The sequence below is a fragment of the Gossypium hirsutum genome, chromosome D07 (assembly GCF_007990345.1).
Source record: "Gossypium hirsutum isolate 1008001.06 chromosome D07, Gossypium_hirsutum_v2.1, whole genome shotgun sequence".
NCBI lineage: Eukaryota > Viridiplantae > Streptophyta > Magnoliopsida > Malvales > Malvaceae > Gossypium > Gossypium hirsutum.
This window is the reverse complement of record NC_053443.1, coordinates 53,800,601-53,814,139: the sequence shown is the minus strand read 5'-3', so window position 1 is coordinate 53,814,139 and position 13,539 is coordinate 53,800,601. Positions and strand designations below refer to the sequence as shown.

Genomic DNA, 13,539 nt, shown 5'->3' with positions numbered 1-13,539 from the left:
ATTATATTAAATATAATTTTTAAAATTTTATATTTTGAGTTGGGTTATTTGGTTCGGTAGGTTTTTTTTTTAAGTTTTAGGTAATGAGTTTAATTATTACTGGATTAGTGATTTAATATATATATAAAGATATATATAATAATTATTTAACATATATAATTAATATAATTATTTTTTATAACATAATATATTTCGGCTAGCTCAGGCAAAAAATCCTTGCTCAGGACATAGCTTATATAAAAAAACAGGTCTTAAATTTTATCTAAACCCATTTTGGGGACTCATACTTTTGTACAAATATTCTTTTTTTCAGATAAGTGTTTGAGCCTAGCGAATAACCCAACCCATGAGTAAGGTAGAAATATCTACTATAAAAGAAAAGACAAAAGTTTGCGGAAAATGAACTTTCCAACCACCAAGTTATCTATGCTTGGGTTAACCTGTTTCATTTAGACCCATTGGGCCTATTTGTAGAACCATTGACTAACTATTTAAAGATTAAGATAATGAATAATTTGCACCTTATATTTATAATATTTGGATTATATTTATATTTATATTTTTATTTATAAATTTTAAAACTTAATTTTCGGATGAGATTTTTTTTTCAAAATTTAAATTATTTTTTATTAATATAATTAAAATATGACATTACAATTCAATGTTACTAGTTAGGTTGGTTGAACTGAAAACCGATTAAAGTATCAATATAAATCTTATCGACAATTCAATGTTATAATTCAAGTGGACTAAGTATGCTAAGGTAAGGCATTAAGTTTTGATTGATGGTTCGATTCCTCGTAGGTGTAGATCTTATTGACATCAATCAAGGTGTTCTCTAAACTCCGTGAACCTTTCGGCCTATCCTCGAAGTACGAGAGACAACTCTCGAGTGAGACAATACCTTCTATTTGGGGTCTGAGACCTAACTCCTCTCAACACATAATTTGGTACTTGAGTTCAACACTTCTAATATGGTATTTGTGTTATTTTTTAATCCAATATAATACATATGTTTGACAAAAGTTATACATTTTGGTACCTAAAGGTAACAATATCAACTTTTTTATATTTAATTCAAGTTTTGGAGTTGATCTGATGAAAATTCATAACTAGCAAATAATATTAGTAATTAAATTTCATCAAACCAATAACGAACTAAATCACATCCATCAGATTATATTTAACAAATTAAATGTAAAATTAAACAAATTCACAATTAACACAAAATTCACCCTATTAATAAAATAAAAGAACATTCAAATATAATAATATCTTTTTTTGTGCCATGAGAATATAATATATCTATTTTTAAAACACAAGATTCATAATAATCACACTTGTAAAAATAATTTCTAAATAAAAATGTTAAATTTCTAATCGATATTCAAGAAATTCAAGATTATAAGTACAATCAAACCTAATTTCTTCAATGATTTGTATTAATCAATCTCTAAAAATTATTACTCGATCACGATATTAGGAATATCATACAATAACACCCCCGAACCATTCAATAAATAAATAATTAAATCTTGCATAAAAACCCTAATCTATCACAAGAAAAGCTAAATGTCTAATTTTCTAAAGATTAATCAATAATAGTTGAAAAAAATTATTACCAAATTAGGGAGACCCGTTTGAAAATATTGAAACTTTTAACATCTATTTTGTAAAAATTCAGGAGAGAGTGAGAGAGAATAAGAGATTTGAAAAGAAGAAGAAGAAGAAGATAAGTGTGGAAAGGAAATAAAAGAATTAGGTATTTTGAGGTTTTAGTGAATAAAGAGAGATCCAATTTTTTTATATAAAAAATAATTATTATTCAAAAATATTAGTAGGAGCTTTTCAATTTTTTTCCCGTCAATTTCTTTATGAAATTATTTTAATTTTTTAATAGAAACAATACATCAATTATATAATTTTTTTAAATAAATTATATATATTTTTATGATAGTAAAAATATAATTTCATCATTTTAATAACTTATATATTTATAATTTTTAAAGGATTAAATTAAAATTTTATTATTTTTAAGAGATTTAGTACAATTTTATAATTACTAATTTAAAATTTTATAAATTATAAATAGATAAAAAAATTATTTGAGAGTGATCCACCGCCAGCCCCCAGCTTTAAGTAAACATAAAAATGTCATATCAATCAAAACACCTAATTTACTTTGCGTTAAGTTGACAACAAGCCGTCTTAGCTCAGCCGGTAGAGCGCATGGCTTTTAACCATGTGGTCGTGGGTTCGATTCCCACAGACGGCGTTATTCAATGTAGATTTCGCAGAGCGGTGATGGTTTCTAAACAATGTTTTTATGCTCCCAATTCTTCTGATTTTATCACTATTATTTTCAGAACCTATTGGTTTAATTGGCAATTTGGCATTTCTCCAGAAATTTTCAAAGCTATATGCTATATATGTATAAACACAAAGTAGGCCACAGCCTTTGACGAATTTAGTGTATCGTTTAGGGTGGTAACCTTCTATATTCGATGTCACTTACGACTGCATTCATCTAAACATAAGAATTTCAAACCCCAAATTTTATAAACCAGTTAAAATGAATCTTGAGTTCCATTCACTGCTTTTTTCATGTAGTCGTTAGAATTTTGAAAAGCTGAATCCAGTCAATGATTCATGCAAGTTAGGTGCTTTATGTTGCCTTTAGGATTTGGAATGTATACACTAATCTGATTAAGTGTACAAAAGATTCAATATTAAAAGGACACCTATCTTGGAGTGATAAACCAAAACAAAGTGGTCCTAAAATAAAAAATTAAGAAAAGCAAACCATGCATGTGGATGCTGCTTATCTCAAACCAAGCATAATTATGAGGTGGTTAAAGAGTCTAATCCTAAAGCTTTGATGTTTATCAAACCATAAGCAAGCCTTGCCCCACCATGTTCTTCTTTCCCTCACATAAAATACAGTAAAACCTCTCATTCAGCCTCCTCATGCATTTTCAAATGCTTACATGTCTGCCACTTTTTGTTCTTTATTTCCACCTTTTTAATTAATTAACTTATGACGACTTTCAACTTTTATTCATAAATTACAATTTCTTTTGTAAAAAAAATTACAACAACCTTACAATATATTTATTGTTTATCTTGTAATATGTTATCCACCAATGATCACCAACTCGAAACTCGGATGAGATCTAGGTCGTCTACCTACGACCCGACCAAGAACCACTAGATGGATATGCGCGAGCCGTGCAATGAAAGGATAGCTAGGGGAGCTTGCGATATTAGCTTGCACAAGCCGAGGGGAGTTTGTGATCCCAACTCGCATATACCCAAGGAGTTCGCGTGTAGGGGGGGCCGTGAGGTCTAGCAGGCAACCCAAAGCAGTACACGTGTTCAACATGCTGGAGGCCTGCTCAGAATGTCAGTCTTATAAAGAGTAGGGTCAAGTCCGTTAACAGTGAAGTCAAATCGTGAAAAATAATAATATGTATAAATATCTGAATGTTCCCTTTAATGAGACGTATAGAAAATTAATCAACACAATCATAACCATTTTTAAATTGCAAGAATTATTTTTAATTACATAAATACTTAAATATTATCATATAATTATTTGTAATATCTTTTACATAAAAACATAATGATGAAAATGGAAACTAAACTAAACTCTAACAGGAAAAAAAGATTGGGCTCTAAAACTAATATACTTTTATATATCAATGATCAATAACCAACAACATCTATGATGATATAATATATTTTATTAATATAAAATAACAATAAATATATTTTTATTTTATTATTAGTGTCTTTATATAAAAACATAAACTAATTTTATTTATATTTATTTTATTAAAAACTCATTTTTTGTATAACAATTATTATCACTTTAAATTTAAATTTATTACCATTATAGCTATAATATTGATAATATTAAATCACCTTAGTAGCATAATATTTTTATTCAAGTAGCATTTAAAGAATCAAGAAAAATAGCTTTGAGTCATTTAATAGGTTTTGTTTTCACCAAAAATGTTCAAATTTGATTATATTATTATTTTATATTTTGTAATATTAGTATTATTTCTTTCTTATGAAGTTGAATGAAGGAAGGAAATCAAAATACAATTAATTTTTGTAATATTATTAAAAAAAATAAGATGTTAGAGTGAAGAAGAAGATCAATATTTTTTTAATATTATTAACATTTTTTAAATTAAAATTTGTTTTTTTTATTGTTTTGAGGAAATTGAATGTTTTAATTTATCTTAATATAATTTTATTTCAATTGTTTTTAGTAAGATGAACTTTTATTTATTATTGTTGGAGATAAACGCGATTAAGTAACGAACAACTAAAATAATGAAGAAATTGAAAAGATAGACCATAAATATTTTACGTGAAAAAATCCCTCCGAAGAGGATAAAAAATAACGGGTAAAGATAATTTCACTAAAACAGCAAAAACGAAAAGTACAAAAGATGGAGATAAAACTAAACCCCGAAACCCGAAATAAGAACCCTCAAAATATAAACATAAATAGCTAAATGTGTAATGGGTTATTTTTCTAGGGTGAAAAATGACCTATTTATAGGCTAAATTTATAGGCCAAATAATAATAAAATAACCTACACTAATCAGAGTTTAAGTATAAAACTAAAAACATAGTTTAACTGAGAGAAGAAAAACCGAAAAATAAGAGGCATACCTCCACAATTATTTAATTTAATTTTTATCGATAATTGTTTAAATTTTATTAAATGATAATGTTTTCATATTAAATTTGAAAATTAATAGTTTTTTTTATGAACTCTTTAACCTATATTACAATGTATTGAATAATTTAAATTTATAATTTTATTTTTGATAATAATTATAATATTATTTGAATATGATATAGCAATTCATTTTTATCAAAAGCTATAAGCGACCAATTGACAGTTAAATCTTTGCTTTTCTTTTTAATAAATTTGATTGTTGTCCAGGAAAAGAAAAGTGACAAATCCACGGTTAATATTATTTATCATATAAATTTTACATCTTTTTAAAATATTTTATTTTTTATTAATTATTAAAATTTTTAATACACAAAATTGTTAAATGTATTTAACATAAAAGAAAAAAAAAAGTAAGTATAATTCGATAGATTTTAAAATAATAAAAATTAAATTTCAATATTTTTCTCTTGAAAGATACTAGTTTTCTACCAATACTCTTGATTTGCATAGGTCTAATGAATTCCGTGCGGAGTAGCACAAGAGGTGCAATGGTTTGGATCGGTTACTGTTGATGACTCTCCTTGTGTCGCTTCCTTTTTAAGCATCCACCACAGGCTTTAGGAATGACACCATTCAGCTTTGCAATTACCCTAGCAACATCATATTCAACCTGTCGTTGAAATCCTTTGTAAAGAATATGACCAAGTTTCTCATGCCAGACCTCCAATTTAAACACACAAGCTTTGCTACATGTGATGGATTGAACTACTTTATAGTAGTTGCCAAAAGTGTGAGCACCTATCATGATCTTCTCTTTTGACTTTGATGAAACCATGCGTTTGTATTTGTTAAAGTTAACAAGCATGCCTTGATCACATAATTGACTTATACTCGCCGAATTTGTTTTCAGGGCATCAACAAGAACCACATTCTTTAAATTTGGCAATCCAGGAACATTGAAAGTTCCTTTCCCAAGGATATGACCTTTCTTCCCATCACCAAAAGTGACTTGATCAGCATGATGTTCTTCAAAATCAAGCAAGAATGATTGGTTACTTGTTATGTGACGAGAGCAACCACTATCAAAATACCAAACTGATGCAAAAATTAGTTTGAAAACAATGAAACTATGCACAACGGGAGTTTAAATTTTTTTCTTTAAAACCTATAATTGTGATGTTTATAGAAATAAACCTATTACACGAATTAAACTTGTGTTTTCGGATTAGGTGGACGTTGTCGTTCCTAGCTTTCAACCACTCGATCTTCACCAGTAATCTCGACCTCAATTTGCTATAGTGTGGATTCTATTTGCAAATCGGTGAAAACTATAGTGAAACTTTCAAGGTCTGGAAACAAAAGACAAAAACGATTCCTACAAAGAGTGTATATGAAAGAGTGGTGTGTAACATCTCGTTTTTCAGTGGTACCAGAATCGGTGGTTTTGAAACCTCGATTTTTGATGATCGAGTTAGTAAATATTATTTTATAATATTTACGAGTCTATTATAAAATTATAATTGATTAGTTAATTAAGGAAAAAGGACTAAATCGTAAAAGACATAAAACTTAGTCACTATTGATTTTTATTAGCTAAGATGCATTATTAATGTTTTTTAAGGATCTAAGTGGTAATTAGACCCTTTTTAATGTTGGTGGACGATTTATGTCATTATTTTAGATAAAATTTGATGTAAATTAATTAAATATTAAACAATAGTTAAAACATAAGAAACATAAACATCTTCTTCCTCATTTTGCTTTTTACAACTGAAATCATCATTTTTGAAGGGTTGAGGATCAACCAAGCTTAATTATCTTGCATGTAAGTCCAAATCAAGCCCATTTTTCGTACTTTTTATATTTTTAGATCGTTATAGCTTAATTTAGCTAACCTAGGGACTATTTATAAAATTCTTAAAGGTTTTGGAACTTTCCATAAATAATTTTTAGTTGTTCACGAGGTTAAATGATAGATTTATGAGTTTGGTTGTTAAATAAGACTATTTATAAAGGAATTTTTGTTAGTTTTGAGCTTAGGGACTAATATGCAAATATGTTATTCTTAACATGATATTTCTCAAAATTTTAGTATTTGAAGATGGATTGGGGATGGAAATGTGATCGATTTTAAGTTTGGGGGTTTAAATGTAAAAGTTATAATAGTTTAGGTTTTAGGGACTAAATTGAAAAAATGTAAAAGTTTATGGAAATGTTGTAAAATGAAGTTAATGGAAATGCAAATGAGATTGATAAATTGAATTTAACTATTATATAGACCAAGGATTGAAACGTACGGAGGAAAATTTGGGAAAAGGGAAAATTACAGAATAGTCCATACGAATCAACTCGTTAGCCAAATATAATAGGTAAGTTCATAGTATAGATGAATATATACAACTTGTGCCATTATGAATTGGTTTTAATTGAATTGTGAATGAATCTTTGATACTAGATTGAAGTTATAAATTGTTTACAATTAAGTATAAGGTGAGAAAGTACTTATTTGGAAATTGTTGAATATTTGTGAAACACGATTTATATGATTTCAAAATGAACATAACTTGTTTACAGCACATGTACGGATATCATGGAAGTGCCTCAGATTTATGAAAGTTACGAATCCTGTTTAAATGTCCGATTGAATGTAGTAAACAATTAGGATACAATTGGCATGCCAATAGGGTTAAAATGCGCACTTGTACGGGTTTGCACTTTGGTGCCTCTGTTCACACTTTAGTGTCTCTGTTTGCACTTTAATGCCTCTGACTGCACAATTATGCCTCTGTTTGCACTACGATGCCTCTGTATAACATTACGATGCTACCTGGTGTGGTGTGGTGAAGTTACTCGAGTATCCTAATTAATTTGCTATAGTTTCATTGGGCTAGTAAAACTTGTGATTGATCATCAAATGACTTGTTAAGATCTATGAATGCATATGAATGATTTGGATTTAATTCATGAAGCACATGTAATTATCTTGTGATTTGAACTCGTGTAAATCTTACATGTTTCTCGTATATTAAATGTCATGTTGATATTTTTATATTACTTGTTTAAATTTCAATTACATGATTGAGGTAAGTTGATTTAAGATTTAACTATGAACTTACTAAGCTATATATGCTTACTCTATTTCATTTCATGTTTCCTGTAGTTGATGTTTTGCGGAACTAGGTAGTCAGATCAACTTCACGGCTTGCACTATCAAGCCCAAAATCTTTCTTTTATAAATTGCCAATTATAAATATCATAAGCAACAAGGTTTATCATAATGTTAGCTGTAATGGTCAATACCATTGACACTTTGACAGCCATATCAAAAACAATTGTCCCAACATATTTCATTATTAATCTTTTTTTTTGAAAATGCCAGCTGATGCTATTAATGGGAAAAGAAAGCCAATTAGTTATAGGCCTTAAAGACTAATGACCCTACAAATGTCCCTCCCTAATTGATCACCAAAACGGTGCTTTGAAACTCACAAAAACAAAACAAAAAGTAATGGAAAGCACACAGAATAGACAGAAACTTGAAAATGAAAACAAACAAATTCAAACTTAACAAAGAAAAAAACCAGGCCTGGAATTCCATTCCTCTTTAGTAGTTTAAGCAACATCTTTTGTGCATCAGCAACTCAAGAGACCGATTACCCATGAACAACCAATTTCTGACCTTTCAAGCTCCAGTCTTTGTCAAAATCCTCGAGTTCATCGGACAGACCTAGCGTCACAAAGTCTGGACTCAACTAATCCAATTATCTGTATCATATTTGCCACTCCTATTGTAGTTCACCAGTTCTTCCACCACATTCGGTACTTCTTTCATCCAATATTGGGGGTTATCATAACTCCATCCTTCCAGCGCCATACCATGTGCCGTTTTATTGGCTTCCCTTGGTATAAATCTAAACCACATTCTTTTAAATTTGGGTGCTCTCCCATCGATTTCTTAAATCAGACTGCTAATACATGATCTATCTTCTTCTGCGGAGTTTAGTTTTCTGATTACAGTTAGGGCGTCTCCTTTAACACATATATCTCGAAAACCATTTCCTTTGCCATAGTAACATCCTACAAACACGCCCTTACCTCAGCCATAATCGGGTCTAAAATATTCTCCTATGGGTAAGAACACGATGCCATCACCAATCCTTTTTTATTCCGAACACTAATTCCTGAACATGAACTTCGAGAATGTTGATTAAAAGAAGCACACAAATCTTTTAGTCTCTTTCATATTCTTCAATATCTTACCCATTTGCGTTATTTTTGAATAATAAGCATTGATAAAACCCACAATTTCGTGTGCTCGCTGCCTTATCCCTTCATGGTAAATTCTGTTGCGATTGCACCAAAGAGCCCAGAAAGAAATAACTCTGATTTTACATGCTTCATTACTATAATTCTTAAACTCAATGCTAACCATTTTTTCCAATTGGAATCTTTGTTGGTTGTTGAGTGAGTCACCTCAAACTCCCGCAATACTTGTTGAGTAAAAGTGCAATCCTGAAAAAGGTGGCTCACCGTTTTCTTTTTTGCTTGGCATACTGGATAAAGCGTATTCACCACAAGCTTACGAGCTATCAGGTTATACAACATGGACACAAATTCATTAGCAACCCTCCACATATGTATACGAATCTTGCTTGGCACATTAAGAGCCCACATTTTTGTAAAGAACTAATATAGATATTCATGTTGTATCATAGAATCCTCTACTGTAATTAGTCCTTTATATCTACTTTTGACTGTATAAATCACTGTATTATTACCTTTCCAAATTAACGCGTCCTGTGGTTCACTACTCGCCAACGGGATTAAGAGAATTCTCTTCAGCTACTCCTCTCCAAATAATAAATGAATAACATATTGCTTCTAGGTAATAGATTCCCTCTCGATTAAATCAGACACCTTAGAATATCGAATATCAATATTTTGACATTACACCCTACCATTTCCAGGCTCTGGAACCTAGGCATCATTCCAAATATTTACTTCAGTACCATCCCCAATTCTTCACCCTACCCCCTCCTTAAGGAGTCATCTAGTTCCCTAGATATTTCGCCAGGTATGTGAAGGGTAAGAACCTAATCCTGCACTCATAAAGTCCTCTATTGGGAAATATTTTGCCTTTATTACTAGTGTAAATAAAAAATTAGGCTGTGTAATAATTTTCCACCCCTGCTTCGCCAATAGGGCCATATTAAACGTCGATAGATCTTTAAAACCCAGCCCTCCTTTCGCTTTAGAGACACATGTATCACTCCACTTGCCCCAATGAATGTCTTTATTAGTTTTTGAATTACGCCACCAAAACTTACACATTATATTCTAAAGTTCACGGCAAAACGAAATTGGCAACATAAAACATTGCATCGTGTAGATTGGAATAGCTTGTAAAATGAACTTTAGAAATACTTCCTTACCCCCAGCCAATAAATAATGCACACTCCAATTATTCATCATCTTAATAAAACATTCTTTAATTCCAACAAAAGCATGCTTTTTCCTATGTCCAACCATTGTTGGCAATCCCAAATACCTCTCTAGATTATTAGAAATCTAAACTCTTAAGATTCTCCCCACCTGATCCTGCATTTCTTGTCCAATGTTACCACTGAAATAGATTAGAGACTTGTCATAAGTAACCAACTGTCCTAACACCGCTTCATACTCATTGATCACGTTTTTCATAATATTTGTACCCTCAATTGATGCCTCTCCAAATAGCACATTATCATCAGCAAAAAACAAAGGCGCCACTGAAATACCACTTCTCCCCAGCCTTGCCCCAAAGAGCCTCCCCTCCCTCCTAGCCATGTTAAGTAATCGTGAAAACCCTTCAACACAAATTATGAACAAATATAGACTTAGGGGGACTCTTTGCCTCAACCCTCTTGTAGGCTGAAACTCATCCCCATGTGCCCCATTAATCACCACTGTATATGATACACTAGTGACGCACATCATTATAAGTGAAATCTAACCCTAAAAAAAACCCATACTATGCATCATTTTCTCCAAAAAGCACCACTCAACTCTATCATACGCTTTGTTCATATCGAGTTTTAAAGTAAAACCACCATTCAAAGTCCATTTTCTTCTTTTGAAAGAGTACAAGTTTTTATATGCCACAAAAATATTGTCTGTGATTTGCCTTCCTCATACGAATGCCCCGTGAGTGTCATCGATACAATAGTTAAGCACCCAACAAAACCTATTGACTAACACATTCGAAATAATTTTATATATCATAGTACAAAGGCTAATAGGTCGAAACTAACTCATAATTTTTGGCGAATTAACCTTAGGGATAAGTACAATGTTTGTATGGTTCACCTCATCTACATTTCATCGACCATTTAGCATATCCAAACAATACCTAGTAACATCATCTCCTACCACATGCCAATAATTGTGAAAAAATATTATAGAAAAGCCATCCTTACCCGAAGTTTTAAGAAGAGCCATGGTTTTCATTGTCTCAACAACCTCTTTTGCTTTAAATTCCACCATTAATTACTCATTAAGCCGTTCCATAATACATAGTGATATTGCCGAGAGTAATGTATCACAGTTGCTAACCTCTTTTGACAAAAACAAACCTTTAAAATAATTTGTAGCAATTTTAGATATCTTATCAAAATCATTAACCCAATTCCCACAATCACTCTCCAACTCCCTAATCATGCTCTTTTTATTTTGGTGAGAGGTGCTCCTATGAAAAAATGTCGTGTTTCGATCCCCCATCCTAAGCCAGTTGATTTTCACTTTTTGTTCCCAAAATAATTCCTCCCTATCAGCTTCAAAATTCAACATTAGTTTAACCTCTGTAATCTCCGCTAAAACTATATCACTAATATCACCAACACTTAATTCAAGCAATCTAGAATTTAAATTTTTCGTTCGTCGCTCCCTTAATACTTTCATCTGGTTTGCCTAATAGCTCAAGCTTACACCCATCTCCTTCAGCTTCATTAAAATATCCTTCCCATTCGAGTTCCAACCACGTTTAACTCGCTCATTGAAGCCATTATCCAATATCAAATCGACATTGAAAGAAAATTGATATTGTATTTCTGTAATTCGTAAGCTCTTATCCCCATTTGTATCCACAACCACCGTCCAATGATTAGAAAAGCTATGTTACAAGTGGTTCACCGAATACCCTGTAAAAAGATTCCACCATTCTGGATTAGCAACCTCTTTGTCTAGTCTTTCCCTTATATTATTTCCAGGCAACCTACCTCTCTCCTAATGTGTACCACTGCCTAGAAAATCCCAAATCGCTCATCTCACAATCTTCTAGAACTTCTCGAAAAGTAACTATCTGTCTTTCCTCACAGATTCTGCCCCCTTATTTTTCAAAACAGAACAAAATTTCATTAAAATCTCGCAGAATCAACCATGGCTTATTATTCTCGCGCTTCAGATACCTTAATAACTCCCACAAATCCTTTCTAGCATGCTCCACAGGCTCTCCATAAAAACTCGTGAATCTCCATATTGCCATATCATTCCCCTCATCCACCTCCACATCAATGTGGAACTTCAAAAAATTTTTTAAAGATATATTCAACCCTTCCCTCCACCTTAACGATAAACCCCCTCTCGTCCCTTCCGTATCAACATCAATTCCATACTAAAACCACACTGCCGTCTAGTTTTCTCCATACGTTTACCAGTAACCTTTGTTTCCATAAGAAACAAATATTTGAGGTTGAATGTGTCTCAACTTATTTTTGAGACGTTTGATGGTCTGTGGCTGCCTCAATCCACGAACGTTCTAACTGAAGGTTTTCATTGTATTCGATTGGCATGTTTGCTAACGGCCGTCGATATTTAATTTCCTATTCCCATCTTCAATAACCCCCTAAGGTTAGCAAAATCACCCACTTCTGTATGAAACCTCTGCCTTTTCTTCCCATCAACAAACTCTACAGGCAAATCTTCCAACTTTGGTCCATCTCCCCTTTCCTCAAATTGCCCCACCCTATCTTCAAACCTCTTATCCATAGGCTTTCTTATATGTCGAACAAAATACCCCTCTGAACCCTTTCCTCCTATATGATCACTTCGATTGGTTACATCTGCACCAAATCTCATCTCTCTGCTCTCCCCTTCAATTTTCATTCTTGCCTACCTATTAGTTTCCAATTCCTCCCGCAACCATTTACTCACCAACTGATTCCTTGGTGCAGCCCTCAAAGACAGATCCCGGCCAAATTCTACCTGCTGTTTCCTTAAGTTTAATCGAATCGGATAGAAGCTCTCCCAGTGAGCTAGACGACCACATAAAAAACAAAACAACCACAATTTTTCATATTGAAACAACGTAAATATGAATTTATCCTACTCGATTACGATTCATTTCTTCCTTTTAATCGGGAGACGAATATCAATTACAACCTTAATCTGCATAAATTTTCTTACCCCCTCATTACCAGCGACGCATCATACTCCAAGAATATCCTAATAAAGTCCCTGAATTGTCGCGCCATCCCCTCCGTTAGAAATCCAATCGATAAGTTCCTAGAAAATAGTAGTCTAAAGAAGAACTTGAATTGGGTCCTTGCCCTATGGAACACAATAATATGTTGGTTAAAAAACCATGGCATACCATCCATAACTCACTTCAAATCAATCTCGCTATAAAATCGGAATAAAATACACTTGTCGTCAATCTCCATGATAGACACCTCTCTCAATAGATGCCACAAGTCAGCTAGAGTATTTTTTTAAAGACAAAAAATTTACAATACTGTCCATAAGAACTCGCCCTACCAGAGACAATCCATACTCTTGATCAACAACGATATTGTCCCCTACCACT

The 13,539-nt window shown here is 31.9% G+C and overlaps 1 non-coding gene across 1 annotated transcript; it reads left to right on the top strand.

Annotated features, from left to right (window-relative positions):
- The first annotated feature begins 2,202 nt into the window (after positions 1–2,202).
- On the top strand, positions 2,203–2,275 carry TRNAK-UUU (transfer RNA lysine (anticodon UUU)). The gene has a single exon. It is a non-coding gene; the product is annotated as a tRNA-Lys (tRNA).
- Positions 2,276–13,539: the final 11,264 nt, after the last annotated feature.